This window comes from Cygnus olor, chromosome 1 (genome assembly GCF_009769625.2).
Source record: "Cygnus olor isolate bCygOlo1 chromosome 1, bCygOlo1.pri.v2, whole genome shotgun sequence".
Classification (NCBI taxonomy): domain Eukaryota; kingdom Metazoa; phylum Chordata; class Aves; order Anseriformes; family Anatidae; genus Cygnus; species Cygnus olor.
The window spans coordinates 138,951,201-138,979,114 of NC_049169.1; the positions used below are offsets into that span (position 1 = coordinate 138,951,201).

At 37.0% G+C, this 27,914-nt stretch overlaps 1 protein-coding gene and 1 long non-coding RNA gene across 3 annotated transcripts in view; both read right to left on the minus strand.

Annotated features, from left to right (window-relative positions):
• The window catches only part of GABRG3 (gamma-aminobutyric acid type A receptor subunit gamma3), a 331,802-nt gene that overhangs the window by 255,896 nt on the left and 47,992 nt on the right, over positions 1-27,914 (minus strand). The window lies entirely within an intron of this gene.
• Positions 20,377-27,779, minus strand: LOC121059180. The gene is made up of 3 exons (XR_005814450.1): positions 27,209-27,779; positions 22,095-22,158; positions 20,377-22,020 (listed from the first exon to the last, which is right to left on the minus strand). It is a non-coding gene; the product is annotated as an uncharacterized LOC121059180 (long non-coding RNA).

The window sequence follows — 27,914 nt, forward strand, 5'->3', positions numbered from 1 at the left end:
AACAATGGTTTAAAACTAAAAGAAGGCAGATTTAGATTAGGTATAAGGAAGAAACTCCACTCAGAGGGTGGTGAGGCCCAGGAACTCAGAGAAGCTGTGGATGCCCCGTCCCTGGAAGGGTTCAAGGCCTGGTTAGATGGGGCTTTGAGCAACCTGGTCTAGTGGGAGGTGTCCCTGCCCATGGCAGGGTTGGTGGAACTAGATGGCCTTAAAGGTTCCCTTCAACCCAACCTATTCTGTGGTTATATGACTCTATGATTTACAGGCAGATATTAGGCCATACCAGCAGAAGACCACCATTGTCATCTACTGATCTGATATCCCCAAACCAAAAGAAAAAAAAATACTAAAAACTCTCTTCTATGTTTAGGAACATCCTACAAGCTGAGAGGACATTGAGAACTTTCTCTCTGGCACCAGTGGTTTGTGAAAGAGTTCAATAAACTACTGAATATTTCTTTATAACAGATGTAAGGTCAACTGAGATGTCATGACTGTATTTCCATTTTTAAATCAAGGTCATATTTGGATAGGGTGCTGGGAGGTGAATGGCTGGTTTTATTTATTTATTTATATTAAAACCTCACTGCCTCACTTGGACACAACCAAAATCACAGTACCCTAAGCACTAAACAAGGACTTCAAAAATAGATTATGGTGAGCTTGCAGTTCAGTCTGTTTCCTAGCAAATGGGAGAGAGAAGAATGAGCCTGGGTAAAAATCTGTCTAAAAAACATCACGAAAATGCATTTTTTATATCTGTGTTTGTAAAGTTTAGTTTAATTGGTTTATCACAAGGTGTTATTGGAAGGCTGATTGTCATTTGTAAACTGTTAATGGAAAGCAAATCTCATGTATTACTTCCCTCTATCAACAGAGAGCAGCTAGAATTGGAAACTTTGCATAAAAATAAGTAGTTAGACCAACTGAAGAAGCATGTTGACAGATCAACTAAACAGATTGTATGGCTGCAGGAGACAGATGTATTACAAGTAGAAGAATCTGAGCATTGGAAATGTCTTGGGGCTAGCTTGGCAACATGTTTTCTTGCTGAGAATATTCTACAAGACTGATTTTGGTTATCGTGCCTGAGAAGCACATATGAAATTCAGCTTAAGAAAAAGGAAACTTGTTTTGTTAAATTGAAGGTTCTATGTCCATCTCTGTTCATGCCAAACACCATATTTTTAATAAATGAATACTCAAAGTTACCCTGACACATTATACGGAATTACATCATTACATACATTAGGTAGTTACTGCATCAGACTGCACTAGCAGTCTTTGCTGAGGACTTCAAAGTTCTTTTACTTAGCATACCATACATATTTTTTTTCCTAAGAAGACTCTGTCATGCAAGTTTCTCCTTGTGAAGAAAAAAAGAAAAAAAAAAAAAAGAAAGAAAGAAAGCAAAAAAAGGTGTCATATGGTAGATCGTATTGCTGTCACTTTCCTGGAAGCAGCTCAGACTTTTTGGCAATAGGCACACTACAATGATATGAATAGAAATTAATTGAGCACAGTTCGGAGAGTTATGTAAGTGGCATGTTATACATTTACCCATAGGGAGAACTCTAACAGCCATGTTCATTAGCAACAGTTAATGGGTTGAGTTAGGCATTCGAATCTCTTTGCCCAAACTGTATTTACTTTTCCACCTAAGTGGTAGCGTTAGCCCATTGAAAATCCTTTTCACAGAAAAAGGAATTGTATTAAAATATTCTTACTACATTGATTCCTCTCAGTAAGTCTGAAAACAAATACACGTTTAATTTTTAAATTCTGTAAAAATTTTTGATAGGAAAAAAAATCCCAGGTAGTTATACACAGGAGTGATACAAAGGTTTTAATTGAGAAGGAAAGAGACTGGCTTTCCAGGATCCCCATTCCACTTTCCCTCGAACACCTAAACTTCCTCTACTAAGGTGCGTGATGATGTACATGAGCATGGTAAAATGACGTTGTAATAGGAAACTACTTCATTATAGATTATGAACAAAATCAAACAGAAAAGCTGAATAAGCCAAGGTTTCAGTGAGGATTAATCTCAGTTATTATATAAAACTATTATCAAATATTTTTATGAACCATACAAAAAATAGATGCCACTGCCAAAAAGAAATAATTATTTTAAAAAGAATTATAACATTTTCAGGTGACATGGAAGTTGCTTTAAGCAGTTACAAGACAGAATGAGAATTTAAAATTAAATTTAAATTAATTTTAAACTTGGAAAATGGAGAATGTGCAGGAGGAAAACTAGATGAAATTTGATACAACGTATGTAAATTTCCAGATGTAGGTCATTATCATCAGCTACACAAGCAAAAAGGGTACCTGAAAATATCCTTCTGCTTTATATGACAGTGGTAAGGCCTCAGCTATAAAATGAGTCTGAGACCTACTTTCAAGCATGAAACCAAGATTGGCACAGACTGTCATGAAATTAAAAGGCAACACAGAGTATGATCACAGAAGCAAAAGATCTAAAATTCCTGGGAAAGACTGAATGAACTGTGGAATTAGAGACAATAATCTGAAAAATAAGAGACTCAACAAAACCTCATAGCCTTCAAATATATAAAAGGTTCATGCACTCTATTCTCCATATTTGCAATGACCAGTGCAGGAATGGGGTATCTGGGTTCCTAAGAGCATGGAGTATGAAGTACTGGAGTGTGAAGAGTCTGGGGAATCCATCCTTGCATGTATAAAAACTGATAAAACAAGTAATGATATGGTGAGCAGGAAGATGGTCTAGCTCTCTCAATTCCAGACATTTGATTTGATGTTGCACAGGTTAGCACTAAAGGGGAGGTTTACTAGCCTACTGAGCATAGGATACAAGCATAAAGACAAAAGAAATCTGCAGGGAAATGAATAGTTCTCTCAAAGAGCCTCCTACATCGCATCGCTATCTTTACAGCCTCCAGCAACACTAACATTGACTGTCTTCTTGCATGCAGTTCTGCGATCACAGATCAAAAAACATCTCCCCAAAACTTCCTGGCCACCGTTCACTCCTTAAGACAGCACAGAAATGCACCATCTTTTCTAGACGTGTTTTATCTTTTGAGGTGAAAGACAAGATCTACAACCCAAGTGTCCTTGAAGCAAAATTCTCCCCCACAGAGCCAACTGTTCTCATTTCCATTTTCTGAATGCCATGACTGCTTTGCTGTCCATTCTGCAGTCCCAAACCAGCTTTTCACATGAAGACAGCAAGAGAGTAGTCTAAACATATTTTCTAGGACAGGCAACCATTTTGTTTCTGAACTCATCTTTATATGATGCTTCTAGGCAGCCTTAATTGCTTTTTGCAGTCTGGTGAGATGGACAAAGTACTATCAGACTAGAACAATTTCAACAAACTGGAAAACAGAGGAAAGTAGCTCGTCCTCAGATAGGGAGACAGTACTGGAGATGGGATTAAGATGAAGCAAACTCAACTCGAGCTGTGATTAAAGATCACTAGCCATTATCTCCTATTAAAGTCAGTTTCTGTACTGAAATTTTCCATTTCTATCGGCACTCATGTCTGGTTCTTCTTATATGCAAAAGGATTCAAAGCATGCAGACTGTATTTAAATAATTTAACTATCATTACTTATCAAACCAGATCCACTATCCTTCTTGGTCTGATGTAGCTGCATTGCTCCAATACTGCATAAAGAAGAAGAAACACAAAGGAGAGAAATAATGACTATAATAACCACTTGCTGTTTGTTTTCTGGTTTTGCTCTTTATTAGTAATTTTATAGATGGTGTTTCCAAGCACATTTTTCAAAAACAATTAAGATATATATTTTTCTCCAGGAGTGACTGGAACTACTTTGTTTTTAGAGGATTTCATTAAAAGCAACTGATGTGCTGCTCAGTACTACATTTGTCTTCTGCTTGTTCCTCACTTAAAATAATATTGCTGGTTTTTATCTTTTCACTTCATGACAATTTACTCACCTAAGTAGTCCAAATAAGGGATGGCGTCTTAAAAAAAATATATATATATAAGGACAGCAACAATCTCGAAGAACCTAAGAGCAGGAACGGAAAAAGCATTTCACAGAAGTGAAAAAGTGCTACAACATATGTAAAAATAGAGAATTCAAGAATTGCAACGTAGCAGTCATTTACACTCAGTAGGTCTTTAAGGCTCTTTCACGAAAAGAAAAAACATTTTCCTGGTGCCTCTTGCTGACTAATTTTTTCTTGACTAAGTAATTCCATGCTTGATCTTTTGCACTTCCAAGATCAGAAAGTTTGGGGCTGTTCCAGGATCGATGAAAACTCTTTTCCTGGTTTTGTTCAGGCATGATCTCTGTCTCTTGCTTGACATATCTCTATCTTTGGTGTTTGGACAAAAAAATGTAAACCCCTTTTTCAGTTTATTACATATGCATTCTTGTAACAGCACCACCTTCAAAGCCTTTTTTCTTGTGGTTTTAAATGTTAGTTAATATAAGGAGATTTCTCTCAACAACATATGCTTTATCTGTCCTTCAAAAGTGTTACACACACTCAGCACTGGCAAAACCTTCAGACTTTCTTCCCCTCTGCTTTCCCATTCTGATATAAAAACAAGCAGAAAACCCACAAGCTAGCTGCCATTTGTAAATATTTAATAAATACTGTAGGAGAAGGTTCCAAGAATAATTATTTCAGATTATGTTTTGCTACACCACAGCTATCTTCATCAGTTGCCATGCTGAATGACAAACCATTATAAAAGCAAGCCTAAAGCAGTGAATATTTATGCTTGCATGTGATTTGCATGAAGAACAAACACAAGTTACAAGTAATGCAAACAAACTTCTTTGCAGTAAAATAAGCCACAAACAGAACCATTTGAGGATCAGCTAGCAGCACAAATGACTTTGGGTTACAGCTTTCCAGACTCTTACTAAACTTTACACTGAAACCAATTGTTGTTCTTATAATGTCTTTCTAAATTGTGAGAGCTTTGCTACTGATTTTAGCTGGAATCAAGTCAGTATTACAGCAGCACAGCAACAATTTTAAAAGTATGTCTCTCTTGGAAAAATGTATCAGGACATATAACTTTGAACTTAAAACACCTTTCACTCAAGAATCCTACCACATTCAGAAGTGCTGGGACAATCTTCTTCCCCCAGGACACCGGAGTTTTTTTGTTTGTTTGCTTTATTCCTTGAGCTCATTTTGAGTAGAAAAACTCCATGGAATCCTTAAGGAAACCAATTTTTGTAGATTCTTGAACCAAACCAAGAAAAGGTGACGAGACTTAAAGAAAGAAAAACAAAAGAAACAAAAAATAATACCTTAGCCTAGATAAAGAACAGTAGTCTGGGATCTTCTAGAATCAAGCACACGGCTAAAAAAGAAAAATACATATATATTCTACAAAATATATATATATATCAAAGGATTTTTTCCAGTACCCACTGTACTCTGATAATAAAACTATAGATACCAAACCGTCTGTAGGTAAAAGAGACAGGTGCAAATGTAAATCAGTTTTAATCTCGTGGAAGAGCTGTAGATCAACTTTGTTTTTTAGTCTGTTGCAAGCTACTGTTCTAAACCCTGGTAGACAGGTTCAGAGACCAGGTTTTTCCCATATCTTGTCAGTTGGTTAGTCTTCCCACTTTTACCCCTCAAAAGCCATCAGACTTTGGAAGGGTCTTGCCACATGCCTTGCTTCCAACCTCTCCAGTTAGTAGACAAAGGGAACAACAATCCAGTAAACTTAGACCTTTGTTTCCCATTAACTCAGCTTTGACTTTAAGTAAATACCAGAAATAAAGTATTTTGAATGGGACTAAATGAAGTTTTTCTGTCAACAGACCATAAAACGCTGGGGTCTTCTTTTCTTAAAAGAAAAATCACTGAATTTTGTTAATCTGAAGTGATTCTTGCACTTCTCCCAATTCAACTGATTGGGAAGCTAAACTTAGTCAATTAGTCATATTCCCAAAGGGCAAATGCATAGGAGTTATCAATGTTTCTTGAAAAGCTGGCAGACTACCTCTACTAATTAATTAGCACACAGTTCCCATTAAAATGGGTGGACTTGTCATTAAGTCATTAAATTCCTTGGCTACTCGCAGTGATTAAAATCCACATCCCCAAAGCCTTGAAGGATATTGCCTGTGTACATCAAGGTGCTACTGCATGAATGATGAGCAATAAAAATAATTTACAGAAGTCTGAATTTAATTGACCATGCTGCCAGCTTCCCTTTCAAAGGATTGGAGGGACAAGTTACCAATTTAAATTAAAATCCCATGTATCATTACAAGAACAACTGAAATTGATTGCAACATCTCTTGATTACAATTCAGGGAGGATTAAAAGCTCTTGAAGTTTCATAATTCAAGAATATATGTCTACACATTGGTCAATCTACCACAATATCAGAACTCCTACTAGGAATACAAAGGACTTTTCTTAACAGGATCATACAGCTAGATGCAGAAAGAGAGTATTTTAGTCAGTAAAAATAAAACATAAAAAAGCAAATTTTAATTTTACATTTAAAACAAAAACAAATTAAAAACAAAAAGCACACACACACACACACAAAAAAGATTATGAATGCTTTTCCATGACCAGTTTTTAAGTAGTGTTAAAAGATGCACTTTTATTTTTATAACACAATTAAAGACAATTTTTAATTTTTAATAACATCAATACTCCTCTTTTCTCAGAGCCATGTTCTATTATTTTCCTTGTGTGCCCCTGTTATGGCCAAACTAATCACTCTGTCCTATGCAAAGGACTGTGATAAAAGTTAATGAATAAACACCTACTGTGCAGAGCTGATTACTAGTAACACCAGCTCACAGTAAGAGCACTGTGAGGGAGGAACAAACCTTTATTTGCCTGTCCTTGATAAAAAGCCATAACACCACACTGTAAGTCATCATTGTGGAGCCAGGAGTTGGACTTGCTGATCCCTGTGGGTCCCTTCCAACTCGGGATATTCTGTGATTCTGTGACATTCAGGAGCAAGTTGGTGGAGAAGGACAGTCTGAAAGAACCTGACTTCCCTCCAACATAAAGAAAGTGAGGCTTGGACATCTTGTTGATGATCATAGCAATTGGCAGTGACAGTCATTTGCTATGAGCATTTTGAGCCTGCTTCACATTTCATGGGAAGAAAGTGAGAAGCACCCCAGTAACATTTCTAATGTATCAGAGGCAGGACCCCCACACGCTCGCACAAGCCCTGGAAATTTCTTACCTGGAAAACAGATAAGAAACTTCTCTTTTATTGCATTCCAGTATGCCAGAGGACTGCCAGAGTACCAAAAAAATAAAAATAAAAATAAACAAACAAACAAACAAAAAGCAGTGTAATCCTATTGCGATTGGTATATTCAGTACTGACTATCAGTGATACAGGAAAGCATCTACAGGTTTTATTCTGGATCAGAAGGACACAGACACTGAGTGTCTGTTAAATAGTTAATGCTCTAGTGCTGGAATATTGTCTTTCTACAAACATCCATTTAGGTGCAGAGAACAAACAAATAAACAAAACACAGTCTCTGGAACTCAACTATTTTTGAGTCAGCCTATTTCAAATGCCCCAACTACAAAAACTCTTAAAAATGCATTTATTTCTTAATCACTTTTCTTTCAGTTTTAGCTATCATTGATGCTGCTGGACACATTGTTTACTAATATTAAATGCAAATTTTCCATGGCTACAATTACACCCAGCTCCAAACTGAAGTTTGGAGGAAATCCTTATTTTCTTTTAAACAGGTAAGTATGAATCTCAGTATTGATCAAAATCCTAATATAAATGCGATTAAATATGTTATGCAGAAGCATCTCCAAACTAGAGCAGGATTTTATCTTCTCAATAAATAGGCTGAACAGTTTTCAAAGCTCCTAGATCTGCATTTTGGGCTTCAAACCCAACTTAATTATTACGTATGCTAGGTTCCTATCTGGCAAAGCAGTTGTTCTTGCTCTTGACACTTGCCACGGATGCTCAGTTTAGTCTCCTGATGAACCAAACAGGATTTAAAACTAAAGCAAAGAAACCATAACAACAGTTTTCAAAAAACTGATGGAAAGTTGACCTATCTGATATACTCCATTAAATGTATTTGAAGGACACTAGTAGAGCTGTTCGTGCTTGGAGTGAAAGAACAACAGTCTCCCTCCCACCTCATTAGAATCACATTAAATTTATTTTATGTGAACTTGTGGCTAGAAAGGGAAATCCAAACAATTCTGCTTTTAGATGGAAGCATTGATTAGAAAAAGGTGGAGGAACTAGAACTGAAATGATAAGAAAAAATCTATGTCAAAGTATTACTTAAAAACTTAAATTACTTAAATACTTAAATACTCAATTGGAAATGGGTTGGGGTAGGAGGGGTTTTGATTTTGCTTTTTTGTGTTGTTGCGTTGTTGTTGTTAACACATCAGCAGGTAGTGCTCTGTGGAAGAAATGGGTTCTTTATTTATGTCAGATGTTTGACAAACTATTTGTAGAGCTTAATGGATGTTTTTATAAATCATTTCCAATTCTTCCTTTGAGCTTCTTTTCAGCTATTTAGACTCTGAAGGTTAGAAATATTTAAAGCTCATATTCCAAGCACAGAAAGACTTCATTGCTACAAATACCAGCAATTACCTCGCATTTTGTACTGCGGATTGTTGTCAGCTGGAAAGTGAAAAATAATTAATATCTCTAATTTAATGAAAATGCTCTTTTAATTGAAAATGGTATTTCAGAAATTATTTGGATTAGTTTAGTTACTATATCTTACCACCTTAATTTCTGTATCTATAGAAAGAAAAGCATCAACTTGTATGCAGGAAGATAGAGTCTAAGTTTTACACAGGGAAAAAAATACAAAAAAAAGTTTCTCAATATATTTCTCTCAACCACCTTTAGAAATGCCACGAATGAGAACAGGTGTACAAGTACTTAACTAAGTGCATGTCTTCAAACTCCATAAATTCAGGAAGTTTCCTTCAGTGACATGGAGTAGTTGGCAATATCACCATGCAAGGAAGGGTGTTAATCTCCAGCTTAAGGTCACTGAAGTTAACTTGTCAGTCCCCTTGGTCATGACACTGAAGAAATTTGACATTCTGATTACATTTCCCATTACAAACACAGGATGATACCATCAAATTCCTACAGTTTCTCAAATTTTACTGTTGTATTTGAATAATGGTCTGTTATATACTATCTTTCCCTCTCTCAAATCAGAGCAAATCTTGCAATATACCCTAGAGGGAATGGAACAGAAAATACTATTAAGCCTAAGATTAAATGTAGAATTTTAATAACATATCTGCAATATGCCTGTTCTGGGCTTTATAGTGGAGAAGCAGACCTGTACAGACAATTTCAGCCTACCTATCTCAGCCGTCTTCTATCAATGTTTATGGCACACTTTTCGGGTCAGCTTTATTCAGAGGGTCACAGGGTGGCTGAGGCGGGAAAGCTCCTCTGAGGTCATCCAGTACAACCCCTGCTCAGGCAGGGTCTGCTACAGCAGGTTGTTCAGGTCCATGTCCAGTCAGGTCTTGAACATCTCCACGGATGGCAACCACAATGTTTCCAGGCAAACTGTTCCAGTATTTAACTACCCTCACCACACAGAAGTATTTTCGTGTGTTTAAGTGGAATTTCTTGTATTTTAATTTGTGCCTATTGCCTCCCAATGGATACCACTGGGGAGACTCCAGCTCTGTCTTCTTTAACCCCCCACCTTCAGGCATTTATACATGTTGATGAGAATGCCTGAGTCTTCTCCAGGCTGAACAATCCCATCTCTCTCAGATATTTTTGTGATGTTACAGGAAAAATTCTCTCAATGGGATTCTTAATATTCATGTCTTTAACTTATGTTACAATAAAATATAGGTATTCTGGAAGTCCAAAACCATTTATCAGCACAGATAAAATTATGTTTCGATTTAATCTATTTCCTTACTCATAGTAATCAGGGAAGATTTCTTAACATATTCATACAATAAAATTGTGAGTTAATATCCTTATACAATAAAAAATTTGCACAAAATATGGCAATTCTCTAGTAATTAGTCTTAAAAAAATCGTTAAAAAAATCTACTGTATTTCATATGGAAATTTGTGATGATGGGCATATTGGGACACCACTGGCATTTGGAGACGTGATTTTTCACTAAAAAACTAAAATATGTTCTGTGACTGTCTTGTTAAAGCAGGATTCCCAAACTGTCTAGAAGTTTAGAATAAGTGGTGTAAAAGAAGGAGGAAGGGGAGAAAATTAAAAGTATTTTTATGAACTGCACAGAATATTCATCTGGCAATTTTCTGTAAAATGAATGGGAAATTCTGCAAGATGAATGTAGATATTTTGAGGTGCCAATGAATTTCCCTCTCTAAATTTGCAGAGAAACAATGGAACACCAATCTTTCATACATCTGTCACATACACAATTAAAAATCTTTGCCAGAAGTGTCAAAGCAAACACTCTTTATACAAGCAGTGCAAGAATAGCTTCAACTTAAGCACAGGAATAGCACATGCAAGTTATTTTTTGGCTCAGTTTCTCTCATGTTATTTTGGATCATGTTAAGATATAGTTGATATGCTTCCACCACCCAATGACCCCTCTTTGGTCTCTTTCCTGCTAATGGTTTATTTTCTGGAACAAGGAGCCTCTCTCATCTCTCCTTCATCTTCAGCTTCACCCAAACCATCATTTAATTTCATTTAACAGAGATTGCTGTCACAGTCAAAACTTCCCCTACATGGATCTGTGCAACATCTTTCCTGCTCTGTTCTTTGGTTTGTGCCTTGGAGGGAAAATATTTGTTGCCCAGCAAAAAATTCAAGCATCACTTAAATTTGGGGGCTTGGGAACACTTCCAAGCTTCAGGGTCTGGGCACGTACCCTACCCATATCCATAGCAAGGTGGGGCTCAGTCATACAATAGTCTTTTGCCTAAACCCCAATGTCTTCCAAAAGGAAACCCATCCCCACGGGGTGAGCAGGAGTCATAACTCGCATTGACCAGGTCTCTACAGCACAGTCACAGCTTGGCTTAGAAACCACCTCAGCTGAACAGATGGTGTCCCAGTTCAGGCAGCCTCATTGCCTTTAGAGAGCACAGTTGTTAAGAATTAACTTCCTTGACAAGTTCTCTATCTTCTTCCTGACAGGGTAGATGGTAAGTGACAACTTTTTTTGTTGGCTAGTGGCTGAATAACAGACCATTAAAAAATCCAATAGTTTCACATTTTTAAACTGCATAAATTGGGCAGAACACCTTTCCCCCAGTCATCACAGAGTCGGATGATTTCTCCCTTTAACCAGATTCCCCAGTATCTACAAAGAAAATATGCTGTTAGCTGACAAATTTTCTTCTCCCGAGTGTGTGATCACATGTAGCTATAAGGCATCCAGAAATCGCTGCCAGACCATGAAAAGATGAGGATTAACCCTCTATAAAATGTTATTTATAGGAGGCAAACCATTAACTATGGGCAAATTAGTGATTCTCTGGTGGTTTCATGGTGACATTCCATATTCAAACTTTCCTAAATTTCCCTGAATAAAGCCCTTAATTTTTCTGACAATAATTTCTTCGTCTGAGTTTCTTTATCCCCCACTTTCCTGCTCGTTGCTCTATTTTGACAGTAAAATTTACCTTCTGGTGAAGACTAGGCTGATCAGAGAGAGTCTCTTGTGCGTTAGACTTTTCCGGTATGTATCATCACTGTCCTAGAAAGCCGTGAGTCATGGATTGCTAAAGGCATTGTTCAAGTAAAACGTGGAAAAAAAAACAAACAAACAAACAAAAAAAAACCAACTATACTACTCATTGCGCACACACAACAGATTAAATGTGGCTTATAAATCATGCTAAATGGTTGGTCAGATTTTTGGCTGGAATCTGTACCTACTTTTGATTGTTCTGCCTCATTATTTAAACAGAAAGTTGGAAAAAAAAATGCTATTTTGAAATTTGTGTTAAAGCAGGCACCTATTCAGTAGATGCCTGACGCAGTAACTAGAAACCTGTATTTGCAGGGTTAATCTGAAACAGAAGTACCACTCTATCAAGTATGAAAACTGAGTTTCAATCAGCGAAAGCAGCAATACAAGAAAAAAAAAAATCCTAAAGTTTGATGTTTTCCCTTCTGTAAAATACTCAGATTGTTTTTTCAATGCCAGTATTTCTTACATCACATTTCTATCAGATTTTGTTTTTCCATTAGAAAAAAAAATAATGGAAGAATATAGCAAGTGTTTGCTAAAATTGTAAATTATTTATGGGAATTATCCTTAACAACATTGCTCCATTTAGCTGTAGCCTGTTGGCTGAGATTTTAACCAGTCTCGGTTTAAAGTCTGAAACTGATCGATAAGTGATGTCCTTCATGCACCAGTACGAAATATAATCCAACAGTGGTTTTGCTTGTGTGCATTATTATTCCTCATCCTTTCCTTCTTACACCCCTGGGAAGATATTGACTCACTGCTAATATTCCATCCAAAAATTGCTATTAAGCCCTATGGGGCTAGAATCAGAAAAGCAAGGGCCTTGAGTCCTTCCAGACTTTGAAGAGTACACGATCAGCCTCCTATTCTCACTGTCATATGCATCTTGTAGCCCAAAACAAAAGTTACACATGTCAAATACAACGCAAAAGAACAATAACTAATAGAAAAGGTGACATTCTTCTAAGAATCAAAATACATATCAGCCCAATTCTAACCTAAGAAATGGATTTCTGAGAACTTCTATAAGCTAAAGGAAAATAACAGTGTCCGGGAAAACAATACTTTAAAAACAGCTCTGTATATTATATTATACATTTACTTTTCTGACATATTTTCATGTTTTAATACACATAATTTTGAAGGTGCAATCTTTTACAACATCTTGATTTAAAATTCAAACAAGAAAACAGTTTAAGTAGTACATCAATATTTAATTAAAATCCTGTGTGCTTGCACATTTTCTTCCTGTTTTTAAAGGGAAAGAAACTAGAGCTATTTGTCTTAGTCTTTTAAAGCACCACTGGCTATAATCAATGAAGTTTTGGGCTTTTTGATCTCACAGCCACAAGCTAGACATTTCAGAGCCAAATTATGGTTATCGGTCACTTTTGCAGGAGAATACTTTGGCCATTGCATGCCAGTAATTACCATTACTCAAGCCCCATAATCAAATACGAGTAACTAATCTGTTAGCAGAGTACTAGGCTACGGCATAGACTTCCATTTCCATCAGAGATTATTTAAATTAATTCATCACTAACAATAAAAGGACAAAACAAACAAAACCAACATCTTTCTCCAGTCTTCTCAGGATTTCAGTCTCTCAGATTCACTTTGATTTTCCTGAACAATGAGGATGCTTGCCAGCAATCCTACAAATAAAATGAACATAGATCCTGCAAATAGCTAACAAGTGGTACTATTCAGCATAAGGAGCTTTCCAAAATGAGATTTGTGTCAGTCGTTTTCCTACCACCAGTTTCTCCAAGGCTTTGTGATTACAGCAGGGGGCTTTGGGAAGAGTTACATGGAATGATAAGTGATTGACAACTGGCTGCACATATAAGCATTTTCCAAGGGATCTATATTTCATAATTTAACTCCAAAAGAATGCTTAGTAGATGGAAATAAGCAAGAGAGGATGCCTTATTAGTATATGACCTGCTTTCTAATGAGAGGATTTAAAAAGGGAGGAAATACAAATCAGAGAAAACAGAACAGGAAAATTGAAGATGAAAGACAAAAGTGAAAAGCTGAGCTGACAAAACAAGAATGAGATAATCTAGTTTTACCCTTGCAATCAATAGAGAAGTCTACAGGCTATATTTTTAGACAGTCTTTTTTACAGGTGGCACTTCAGCCAGAACGTAGAGAATGTACAGAGACTCAAGGTATAATAGTCCCAGGTTTAACAAGATTTATAGTCTCTGAAAAGAAAAATAGGAAGAAACTTACTAACAGTGTCTTGCAAGACTAGAAGACTTGGAAATGAAAGAACTTAGTGAAGAGCAGACTCTTCTTTACATGGAAATGAACAGCACCATCAAACAAGCTAGGTTTAACTGATATGTTCTGTAATTAGTATTTCCCACTATGGTGCTTAGAGAAAGGCACATATACTGCTTTTACACACTACATAAATAAAGTGTGATATGGATATATACTCAGCATTAAATACAGTCACATTGCAAGCCTGCTGGTGTTAATGGAAATCAGCTTTGATTTAATCCTAATTCTCACTGTTAGAGATTTTGACAGTGTGAAGATTCCTGAAAAAGGCAAAAACAAGTCACTATGAAGTATGATCTAGGATTATGTTCTCTTTACTCCTTACAGTTACTCATTACCAATTCTGTAGCAAAAGGTCTCGAAGTCTCATTTAACACTTCTTTATGTTAGTGGTAAACCTTTTCTCTCTTATACTGACAAGGTAGAGAGACCTGTATTACCTAATAGAAGTGTAGACGCATCTATGACCAAAGAAGGAATGCTCCTGGCAAGCACAGAACAAAACTTCTGAAAGAAACAGATGTGTTGGAGTGTCTCCTGATAGCCCAACAACATAGTGTGAAGTCTCTGCAAGACCCTTATTTGCCAACATTTATTCTCATCACCATAATTCTGTGATGCTACATCTTCCCAGAGGACAAAAAAAAAAAAAAAAAAAGAGAGAGAGAGAGAGAGAGAATGTGGAGGGAGTACTTCTAGACTTGTGTGACAATGACTTGTGTGAAAAAGTGACAATGTAAGAGGTGGTGGGCATCTTCGCAAAGAACCTGCGCCCTTACTCATTGATCTACTTTCCTTGCAAGTCCAAAATGTGAGGTAGCATAGAGTTTTCAGTATGTTTACAGAGCTAAAACAGCTCTGTAGAGCCTAAAATAAGGAGTTTGTGAATTTGCATCAAAATTTCAGTAAGAGAAGTCTTCTCTGGCAAGTTAGTTTTCATGGTACGAGTAGCAACTAGCATCCATTAATGTGCATTTTATTGCAACTACAATGAAAACATATAGTGGATATTGCCAGAGCCCAAATCTATGGTGATGTCACATGCACAGGACAGAAGCTGATGCAGAAGGCTGCCTTTCTAGTTTGGTAGCCTCAGACAATGACTGTCACGGTAAGCAAAAAGTAAACTAAACCAAGCTATGCCATTTGTATTCTTCAAGTAATCGTCTGCCCTGACACCACACTTTAAAAAATGGCATAAGTCCCACCTCACTATTGATTGCTAAACCTACAAAACAACGAAAACAAATAAAACCCTCTATTCGGTCTATTTAATCAAGTCTCCAATTAAAAAAAAAAAAAAAAAAAAAAAGTTATGTTCTCTAGATGTTCTCTAGATACCTGAACTGCAATACAGCAAATACAGCAGTTACAGCAGAACATCTTGAACATTGTCTTTACCAATCAACGCCCTAGATGGATAGCAATACACACACCAAAAAATAGGTTTGGTTGAACACCTCAAAAGTTACAAAGGTGAAAAAACACATGCCTGGAACAAAACAAAACAAAAAAAAAAAGGAGAGTAGCAAAAGATTTGCTATAAAAGACAAATATTTCAGATGCACAAATATCCTCATTACAGACAGTAAAGGGAAAGAATATAGGAACTGTGTATGTTATTGAAAACTGAGAAGTTAAAAGTAGTAAAATGTACTGAATTGCTTCTGTAGCTGGCAGCACTGTAACAGAAGCACGGCCTTCTGAACTGATCCTAGTATCTTCAAGATCCTTTAACAAGAGGTCATTGAAAAAGGAAAAAAGTTAAAAGCATATTTCTGTTCGTGGAGGAAACTATCTGTCGTAGGCACTGCAAAATTCTTAGGTAACCTTTTTAGAAAGACCCAGCCACAGCTGTGTTTACACTTTCAGATACGTACTTATATTCATCTGAATATAACAGTAGTAGGTAATTTTACAAATTAATTAATCAAATGTGTTCTGTAGGAGTCTGCTGTCTCATGATACATTTTTATATTCTTGGTAGAAAGAAAACAATGCAGACATTAGTATAAAACCTTGCTTATTATTCATAATACTCTCTCTGGATTCCTAGGTAACGAGTGCAAAAATACATCAGAAGCATCCTAGTGAAAAGAATTTCTAATGCATCCTAAGTCTAAACATTACCATCGTTTTGAGAGGTGCTTCCAAATGTCAGAAAGCAAATTACATTTGATGCTGAGCCAAAGCATTTCAGTGTGGAAGCATCACTTGAAGCTTCTATTAATAGTACAATCTATTTTAAGGAAGAAACACTACTCTGATTTTACATGGTCTTCCTTAAAGTTTCAGGAATTCATCTTTAATGTTTCATCATCTTTTCTATCTAGCTCATTTAGATTTGTAGTTTTCCAGTGAACTATATGGCCATAGAGTGTGCTCTTGATTTCAATTAGATAATTCCATTATTTACTGATGTTTCCATTCATGGTCTCTTAGAGTACTTCTAAATGTTTAAGGTTAAGCAAATTCCAATCTGTTATCTTATAATTAAACATTAATTCAAATGTGAAGAATTGTTCATCTCCAACCATAGTGTCATTGCTTCTGGCTTACATGAAAAAGTCTGCACGAGTTAAAGTGCTTACTGGCCAAGCTTTTAGAGATGGCAATGAACTTAGTATTATGCCCATCTGAAGTATCTTTTAGCATTGAAAAGCATCCACAGCTTTTCATATCTCATGCCTTAAAACATTCAGGCAATCTTTTCAGAATGAAAGAAGCTCTTTTCAAAGAGATCGCTAAGAATATTAAGTGACTGCTCCTAGCTGCTAGTTCTACTTACAAAAATAATCATTCTGCAGCAAGAGTAGTAGTTGAAGGTGGATTTCTTTTAGCTGCATGAGAATTTTAGCACCTATATGCCTTAGTCAATGAAAAGAGGGACAGGTTAGAATAAATTGTTCCTTGTAAATACATAGGATAGATGTCTAAAACGGATACCTTGGAGGAAATGCATCCTCTCTCAAATGGCTCTACAAAGGACCTAGATAATTAGCTTAGATGTAGTTTCTAGAGGGTTTATGAGTAGCTAGAGTATGATGAGAGGCTTGCCACCCAAGTGCCTTCCTCTCCTATGATACCAGTAAAGTCCACTGGGCTCTGAGGCAAACCATGGAGAGATGTTAATGTAAATGAACACTGCTAGCAGTTATCCAGTGCTAATCAAACAATAGCAAGTTAGAATTTAAATGTTATGAGGAGAGCCTTAACAGTATAACATGGAGCATCCAGGACCTACAAGCAAAATTATGGGCAGTTGACCAAGTTGCCTTTGGATGTTGGTCACTGTGCTTTCTTTATGTGGACTATAAAGTTTGAATTCCTGATAATTAATTAAACAGGATTTGCAACATATGTATTAACCTCAGATTATCAGTGCTTAAATACCCATTCTCCCACAGACCTTTGACTCTTTTCCTTCCCTCAGTTAAAGAGTCAGTCACTTAGAGCAATGCAAGATCTGTATCCTTTCATACTGCCTCAGATACTGGAGACATGGTGGCTACAGGGCAGAAGTCACAGCACCAGCCATCCTTATCCTGGGTTCATGTTTCCTGGACCCTTCCTGCTGCAAAAATACAGATTGAGCCATTCTTTCTACTTTGTGTTTTTGTCCTTTATCTCAATTGCTTCAAGAAATTATTTAAGTGATTAGTTAACAGGCTTTTCTAAAAGGCGTTTAATAACCTGTTTTATTATGACTTTCTTGCTTTAGGAAAATTCAAGTGTCCATTCAAGGAACTCTTTGTTATTTATTTGATCCATCATACCTTTAGATATTTATGCATGCACCTGCACTGAAAGCTACTCATTTTTGCATTGCTGGATTTATTCTTCCAGGACTCTCTACTCAAAGAGGACATTCAAGATGTTGCTCTAAAAGAGCTTAGCATCAATGGTCTTTCTAATTGCAATGAACTCAAACTCTTAGATGACCTTTGGAAATCCCTATTTGTGGTATTTGAGTATCACCGCATACAATCAAAAAACACGTACTGTGAATGTGCAGAAAGTAGATTAGCATTTTTCATCTTTCAAAAAATCAGAATTACATACATATATTTACTTTTCTTAGCTTCTTTTCTCCTATTCATAAGTTTTATTTCTTTGGCAGAATTACTGCAACCAGCAGTTTCCCTGGTGGGAAAGGACAGGGGAAGGAAAGACACACATTCCTTCCCCCAAAAACTCCTCCTTTAACTTCATTAGTCTAAGAAGTATCTTGCAATCTATAAAAATAAAAACATCAAACTATTAGGCAGCAATAGCATGTTTTATTCATCTGTAGTTCAGACCTTGGAGTATTAAACATATCTGTGTACAAAGCGTCTTTTTCTACTGCTAAATAAAGTTACCATGTCTTCTCCTGGCTCCTGTGATGCAATAGGCATTAGCTAACCATAGCATGTGTAATAAATGCTTAATGCTTTGCTACCATTCCCTCTAGAAATTAGCTGACCATGCATGTGTTGCAAACCTTATGAGATTTCTTTGCTAGACCAAGTAGCACACATTATGATGTTCTCCACAGCCCTGGTCGTTTGTCATCCAGACTTCAGACCTGATCAGAGCACACGCTATTACTCCATTATGATCTTTCCGATGTAATGAAAGGGTAGTGTGGTTTAATCCCAGCAGGTAGTTAAGTACCACACAGGCGCTCGCTCACTCTCCCCAGGTGGGACTGGGGAAAGAATTGGAAAGATAAAAGTGTGAGAACTCATGGGTTGAGAACAAGGAACTAATTCGCTACTTTCCATCGGCAGGCAGGTGCTCAGCCACTTCCAGGAAAGCAGTGCTCATCACTCATAATGGGAAGAAAAACACCATCACTCCAAATGTCTCCTCCCACCCTCGTTCTTTCCCCCAGCCTTTATTGCTGAGCAAGATACCACATGCTACAGGATACTCCTTTGGTCAGCCTGGGCCAGCTGTCCTGACTGTCTCCCCTCACAGCTCCTGGTGCACCCTCAGCCTGGCAGGGCAGCACGAGAAGGTGAAAAGTCCTTGGCTCTGTGTAAGCACTGCTCTGCAACAACTAAACATCGGGGTGTTATCAGCAGTATTGTCATCACAAATCCAAAACACAGCATTGTGCGAGCCTCTATGAAGAAAATTAGCAGTATCCCAAAGTATCCCATGACAAAAGGAAAGCACTGGGGTTTTACCTCACTATGGTATTGGGATCTGCCTAAAAAAAGTCTTCCTACTTTGGGAAGAATATCCAGAGCCATGGGTACATGGATGGCCTTCTACAAGTAACAAGAAAAGTATGCAGCATAGTACAAGGTTTTCTGGCTGTTTCTGGCTACTTATTAGAATACAGTCCAGACAAAAAATGCTGTAAATGTGCCAGCCAAGACAGAATCCCTGAAGTACCCATGACAGGATTCTGTCTAAAGGGAGAGAGATGTGTAGGTGAAGCTCTGGTGTGATCTATGGCTCCTTTGGATAGCCATGACACACAGCCACATAAGTGTCTGTTCCTCTTCAGGAAGCTTCAGTGAAAACATGCCAGCATTAACTACAGAACAGGAGTGACATCTGCCCTTTAGTTCAGGGACTGGCAAGGTGGGCTTCAGATTACTGAAGAAGTGACAAAAACAGGCTCACAGGTGAATTTGGCAAAGAAAAGAGTCAAGAGAGGAAAGCAGGAGGTAAGGAAAAGAAGAAAAAATATTATCAATATTCTGTTTGTGGAGAAGGGGGAGGAGTTGAACTTTTGGGAGGAAGGATACAATTGTGTCTGTGTTACTTCACCCTCCTTATTTTTAGCAGAGAAACAGTTGTACAGCATCATTTCTATTTAAAACAAATGCAGCTATCATGAATCCAGAAGCAATTACTGCTGACTTGGAACTAGTTCAGGCTTAACACCCTTCCTGTGCCATCTCAGGCTCCTATTTGTTTGTGGGCTGTTAACTGCAGCTGCAAGATTGCTGAATTTTACTGCTTGGTGACCACTGAGTTATTATGAAGAACTCAAGAGGTTAATAAATTGTCACAGCCTATAAACATCAGAGAGAGTCCTATGACCTCTTTGAGATCCCCAGCATGTTGAAAAGTGTTCTGCAGCAGAGAAGCAGTCCTGTCACTGGGTGATTGATATGAATCAAATTATTTGAACATGATCTTAAGATTAATACACTGAGGATAAGCCTAATACGTCATCCTCACTGAGCATTATTATCTCCTGACTTCACTGACATCCACAAGCTGATCTGCTTTGAGGGTTTAAAAAGAAAAAAAAAAAAAAGAAAAAAAGAAAAAGAAAGAAAAAGAAAGAAAGAAAGAAAGAAAGAAAGAAAGAAAGAAAGAAAGAAAGAAAGAAAGAAAGAAAAGAAAAGAAAGAAAGCTATTTTGAATATCTTTTCATCCTTTGAAAGATACTGCTGCCCTGGAACAGAGGACACTTTTATTTGTATACTACTTAAACAGAGCAAAATCTCTTTCACTTATTCATGTAAAAACTTATTACAGTTAATTTTTAGCTTCTGGTGCATTTAAATAGCCTGTTTACGCCATGGCTATACCTGCAGAGCACTGTTACAATGATAGTATAAATCAAAAAAGGTTGTTTCTCTTCAACATTCTTTTGTTGTATTTATGTTTCTGTCCTCAGCTAAAGGCTAAGACTTTTTCCTATTCAGCTAGATATTGAATCATCAATTCAGTTTCCACTTTGATGAAGCTCTCATCTGGCTCAGGAGGACCTGTTAAATAATGGCCCTAACCTCAGTGCAGCCTCTATGGAGTATCAAGCTTGCTTGTGCAAGGTGAGGAACCTGCTTAATCACTTTGGGAAACCATTTATACCACACTGTGTTCTCAAAGCCTGTGGTGTTCATAATGGGTACTAGAAGGCTGAGAATTTTAAGTATATCATACCAAGAGATGTAACATTTAAATTGATATCTTTTCTCCACCTTAAGTCACAATAAACAAAAAGTTTTGCTAACATCTTACAGTGGGTTGGACATACAACTGCTAAAAGGAGACAGACTTGCAGAACTGAAAGTATGTCTCCCTTGAAAAACAGCAGAGAAAAATACATGCTTGTAAGGTACAACTCATCTCATCCTAAAGTAGACAGCTATGTTTGGTCAAATTACAGCTAATCCCAGAAATACTGCATAAAACTGCTACTAAATCAGAGGTAGCTGTCATAAATTAAAGATGAAATCTAACTTAAATTTTTCATTCAAATTACTTTCCAGTTTTATTGCTGTAGCTAAAACAGAACTCTAGACAAAGTGAAAACAATACATGCATTTCCAAAATAATTCTTGAGCACAGTGTCCTCCAAGAAGTCTGTTCATATTTTTTTCCTCTCCAGAGAGGCATCTAGCTGTTATTTCTATAAATAGGCCATTTCTTGTTCAGTCAGTTTCCTTTCTCTTCATGTAGTCATCCAGGGAAGCTGGATTTTCCTTTTACAAGACATGCTACTCTCTTCTGTCCAAATCCCATGATCATCTGTTCCTTCAGCATTTGACAACCTTTGCATTTTTACAACACTGTCTTCTCTCTTCCGATTCTAGGAAATTCCACTAATCTTAGCTTCAATGCTCCTTCCTTATTCTCCTTTCCCATGTCTCTTCTCTGTCTTCAGATGAACAGGAGCTCCCTTTGTTAAAAGACTTCCATTAGGAACAGAATTTCAATTTAAAGCAAGTGGTGGATATGCTTGTACCTCAAATTGTTCAATGATATGAAGAGAAAATTTCTGGCTGACACTATTGGGTCATACGTGAACTTTCATGTAACCCATGGATCACTGTTGAATATACTGCACATTTTTTTTCCCCAAGTGTTAACAGATGGTTTACATGAGGATTGCCATCGCAGGATTCAAGTCTACAACCACATGATATGAATCTCTTACTCCTTAGCACTACTCTCAGATGTCATCACAATAGTAACTGGAAGTGATTTTGAGATATATGCATTCCTGCAGTCTGAACATTTTGAGTGGAAGAGATGAAAATGGTTTCTTCCCTGGAAAAGGAGAATGTGATCAATACCATTTCAGAAGTACAGACGGTAACAGACTTGTGGTCAATTTGAATTACCTTTAACTGACCTGGAGAAGATTTCTGAACGAAAGAACCAAGTTCCCAACTAGAATGGTAACACCTGCAAAACAGTGTATTGTGCTGTAAAGGGTCAAAGCAAGAGCTGAAATGATAAAACACCCTCTTTACAGTTCTATCTCACTATTTCCAACTCAGAACAGTCCCTAGGGAAAATGATTGTGGAACAAACAAACTACTAGTCCAATTTTTATTACAAGTTTTATTCATTACTGAACACAACAACAAAGTTGCAATAAATCATCTGAAAGAAATTGTTTCCAGAGCCACCATGCTGAAGCATATAAAGTTAGATGTGATTCTGACAAAAGTTTGATAGTGCATATTAACTTATTCTAACATTAGATTCTGCACTCTGTTACATTTCCTTAGGTCTGGTTTCTTGGAAGCAAACTGTGGGTGGGAATACAAGTTTCTTTTTGTATAACCTTGAAACAAAATGGTATATATCTGCCAGAGGGAAAAAAAAATCTAAGTACTGAGGATTTCTGCAGCTGAACTCCTACTGCAAAACCAGAAATAAATTCTAGCTTTAGGTTAGCTCCACTGTTGGAGGTAAACCCTAACACCACGATGGTTCTCTAAATAGCTAGACTCCTTCAGCAGTCAGTCTCATGTTTAGGCACAGTAATAGGGAAATGCACCTGTTTATTACCTCTTTTAACTCTTTTAATCCAATATACCATACCACTGGTGCCCTCAGCCTTACTGTCTGCTGCTCAGTATGCAGCTCTGTCTATATTATGCTATAGTATAAAATGGTTCAGACTTAACACAGTACCAGAACACACAATACAATACAGATTATTGTAGCACAACAAACTATTATATATATATTATTGAAATTAAACCTGTCTCTCACTAAGTAAAGAATACACTGAAAAATCAGTTCACACCAAAGCAATGATATGTATATATGTAAAAAACATACCCAGTCATCAAACATATTTGTGCAACCAGACCAGTCCATCAGCTAACTACCCAGTCTTTGTGCATGTAGGCACTGATCAATGAACTATGGTCAAATACTAGTCCTTAGATATATTTTTAATTAAACTTGTTTATCACTGTTGAACTTAGAGATGGAGGGAGAAAAAAGAAGAAAATAAAAAAGGAAGAAAGAAGAATTAAGCTAACACCAATTTACTTATGGATATAGAACAACCACCTAGATTCTCCATGAAAACCTATGCACCTCATTACTTATAAATACTGTTGACCTTGTTCCTCCATTGTTGACAGCTTATGATGATCTATACCTTAAATTGACTTGGTCTGGGTAGCCTCACCGTAAATGTACCCATCCTACAACCGCTGCGTCAAAAGTCTTCTTACTTACTAGATAACATGAGGTACCTACTCAATAACAATGTAAGGAACCAAACCAGATAATTGTTCTGGGCTAAAATATAATGTACAAGATGCTGTGAAGTATTTTATGATGAAAATGTTGGTGCAGACCAAACATCAAAAAAACTCTTCCAGATAATAGCAGGTCATCATTCATTCAAATAAGAATGATAAATAGATATTAAAAAATACCGATGGCAAACGCTTGAAGTTCTTTCTAGGACAGGTAATATACTATGCTTTACAGAATGACCCTATAGATTTAATGAGATAGCAAAGAGTCTTACTAGGCTAACTGCAGAACCAATTAGAGAAAAAAATAAAAACTCTTTTCTCCCATATCCCAGTCTGCTGATTTCAGAGACAGTGTGGCAAAGCAGCAACATGGACTCGCGGCTCAGCTCCAACAGCAACATCAATCAAATTATGTTCAGAAAGAACCAAGGAATATGACCCTTGCACAAACGTTAGAATTGTTTTAAGTATGTTTTCCTCAGAGTTGGGAAAGAAAGGCAAAAAAGAAATCTATTTTTGTCTCAAACATTCTTCTTCAAATTTATTAGCTGTATAAAATTTTCAACACCCAGACTAAATTTTAGATTAGCATTTGGTTTAGGATTTGGTATATTCAGGAACACATTTTAAAAGAAGAATTAACTGTTCAGGCAATTTCTATTTATAACTGAATGAATGCTTTCAAATAGCTTTTGTCATGAAGAAAAAACTGAAGTGATATTTTGTAAGCCCACAAGCTGTAGGCAGTTAGTTCTTAATATATGCTGTTCCTTTGGGAATTTGAGGGCTGGAAAGGACAGTTAGAGAATCTGAAAAAGTTTAGGTCTCTTGCCTGAAGAGAGCTGCTGAGCAGGGAGGTCACTAACTACTTTTCGTTGACTGTTTAAAAAGACACATTAGTGCTCTATTCTGTTGTTAGCATTATTATTATAAAAATGGGATTTCCCATTTCAGCACACAGTATTATTACTATTTATGTGGTGATACTGTAACACTTAACTGAATAATACATATTCATATTCTGACAGACTATGCTTGGAATTACAACAGTTCATGCATAGCCTGCAATTTCTGGCAATATGTATAGGAACACATTCTGGCAAAAGAATGCTCTCTTCCAGTTTAATTTTTATTAGCAAAGACCATAAAACATCCTGCTCATTAAAATCTGAATAACTTCCACTGGGAGTGCACTTTTCTGAAAGTGTTTTCTTACAGCTGGCTGCAAGATAGATCTGCTGGCTAACCAGGGCTCTAATAGGACATTATACAATCTACAGCGTAGCATGAAGACAGTTGTATAATCAGAACAACTATTAACAACTCCACTAAAAATGGTAAGTGCTTAAGTGCAACTGAGTAACACGGAAGAAACAAAAGAAGCTAATATTGTCAGCCTGAGGTCCTGAATTAAATGTTTACACATTATTTTATTGCTTCCATTGCAAGGAGGCTAAGAATAAGTCCACCACAAAGGCAGCACCATATAAAATGAGACCATAAACCACAGGTACTAGAAATGCCATCATTAACTGTAGCACAGGACTCCAGTGCGGATCACCATGCCGTAGTTCTCAGAGTTGCTCCAATGCTCCTCAAGCCAGGCAGCCATTTGTTGAATATTTAGTTTAAAGGATCTGCAGTACCTCTACACCAGAGTGGCGAGTGCACTAACTACATTTACTTGCCCTGATCAGCATCACCTGGGACCCTCACTCATGCCCTCTGCCCATGGGGCCTGATTTCAGCCTGTGCTGGAGCCATCAGTCCCTGACTCAGCAACACTGCAGGAGTGCTGGTGGTCTCTGCAGTCATGCCTACGTCCTGCCATGGATCTCCTTGATCCTGACCCTGATTTGCAGGCTGACATCCTGACCTGGACTAGCTGCAGCCCCACCATCACTGAAATTTCAGGCAACCACTGAGTTTCCAGTTTGTCTTTTATCTTAGCTAGTCCAGTTATCTCAGTCATGCAGGCAATCCAGGGAATTAATGACTGATGCTTACTACGATGGTACGACAAATAGTTACAGAACCTCTCTGGGTGAGACCTTTGGAGAGAGTTCTAGAGATACAGTGCTCTAAAGAACACTCTCCATGAGTCTTCTTTGCAACAACTGCATGCAGAAACACTTAAATAGTTTGATCTAGAATTGTGCCTCAGAGCAACACTGATATGTGTAGACACAGCAGCACTTACAGGCTTCCATATATTCACTAGTCCCTGAGTACAGGGTCTCAGTAGTCACTGAGTATATTCACGTGTATTCACAAAGTCCCAAAAGTACTGACCTCTCCAGTACTCTGACTATTTCAATTAATTCAGACAAAATGTGTGTAAGCAGATTTCAGTTAAAATTTCCATCCTGTTACCAAGGTATACGACACAAGAAACATGAAGTGTGACCCCCTCACACTCCTGTTTGCAGCAAAATCTCAGGCAGCTCTTCCTCCTTGGTATCTTACTCCACACAAAATAAATACATAAACATATTTCAATGACTGCATGATATAATATCTAGGTGTCAACTCTCCACAATTTCAGCCTAAAACAGCAATGGGAAGATCAAAGTCCTGCTTATACTGAAGCAGCCATTTAAGCCTCATTGCTCACACCTAATGGTAAGATGTAATGTACATTCTCGTTGTCTTTCTTATTTGTGGTCAAAGGACCACTACTGGCCTCAGATGTGGGGGAAACGAATCAGCATTTTGATACCATGTTGAAGCTTATTACAATAAAAATTCCTGCAGATGAACATAAAATTGAAAAGTTCATGCAATATCTATTATGGTGATTTAGACATATCTACATTCCAAAGTCCCAAAGTATTAAAAAAAAAATGTGTTATCTAAAACCTTATTGAGGGCCTATGAACATTCTTAGGAATCTTTCAAGTATCTAATAAAATGCAGGTTTTCCTGGAAGCAGATTAAAGATTCTGTTCAAAGGACTTCTAACAGATGACTGTAGATGTACTTCCATAAACTGCAAAGGCTAAGGGATTTAAGACAAGTGCCATATTGTTCAACTGGAAAAAAACCGAAGTTAAAAGATCCTTTTTACATGATACTGAACATTATTACATTGTAAATCTGTAAGTAAATAGCAGAGCTATACAAGCAAGCACTAGGGAACAAAAAAAAAATGGATTAAATACATTATTGCAAGTAATCTAGTGATTCTGTGATACATTTGTCACCTGGAATGATGGAATTGGATGATCAAATTTAGTCCTATGTTGTGGCTTGTGACAACTGAATATCATACCTTAACAAGCTCTCTCAAAACCCTCTTACTTCTCTTTAGATAAGATTGCGTTAGTTTCACTGTTCTAATGGTTAGAAATGTTATCTTCAGCCCACGAAGACTATTGCATACCTATAAATACATGTTTCTATTAAACTTGTCCTTTGAACTTCTTCCTCCCTGGTGTTCAACCTCATAAGAGTATACAATAATCAGCAATCAAACATCATTTTATTAAACACATCAGACTTGCTTACATTGTTCAGCTGTACTGTTCTGATGGCGCTAAGTTGGGTTAAACCATCATAATACAAATTTCCAGATCATCTACCTCTTCAAGTGAGGTGGCATAACCATGTATCAGCTCATTTCCTCATTTCCTCTCCCAGTTCTGCCAGTTATCTTAAAGCATTTTTCTGCAGCAGGATTTTCTGTTTTGACATAAATGGGTTAGATAACACATAAACATGATATCTACCATGCTCAATTGCAGACAAAATGGCTTATTTAAGATCAGCTTTTGGTTTTCTTCCTAGAAAGTAGAATTTTAGTAGCTCTTCTCTACACCTCTTCCATCTTTCTTGGAGAGTTTCAGCTCTCATCCCACCTTGCACACTATCATTAGTCCTATGCTGGTGATAAATTTGAAATTTTATGCTTCAGGTAGAGAGTGGCTAGTCTCTTGGCCTGAGTGCACATTTGTACTTCACCCTTATTATCTTTATTCCCTCGTTCCTTTCAGTTATTCTTCCTTTGCACGATCTCCTAATTCAATTTAGCAAGTATTCATTTAGTTTGGGGACCATATCACAACCCCAGTGCACAAAAGCCCTAGTTTTCCGTAGTCTGTTTGTACCTGGCAACTAGAAGTTTTAATGTTCTTTGCAAAGCGCTTTACCTTTTGAATTTCTTACTTTATCTCCAGACTCTTTTGATAAAAGTGCTGGCTTTTCACTGATTAATCCACTTTCCATTCTTTAATAGGCTATTTGCTGACTCCTAATTCCACTTTAGTGAGTTCTGGAGCCCTCTCCTTCATTATCCCTTTCACCTCCATCCTACTCCTCCTTTTGCTGGGGATACAAGTCAGTTTTATAACTTTGAAGTAACTACGAGCCTCTTTAACATTAAATTTCTTGAGCTGTGCAATCAGCCTTACTTCATTAAAGAATTCACTTAAAGTT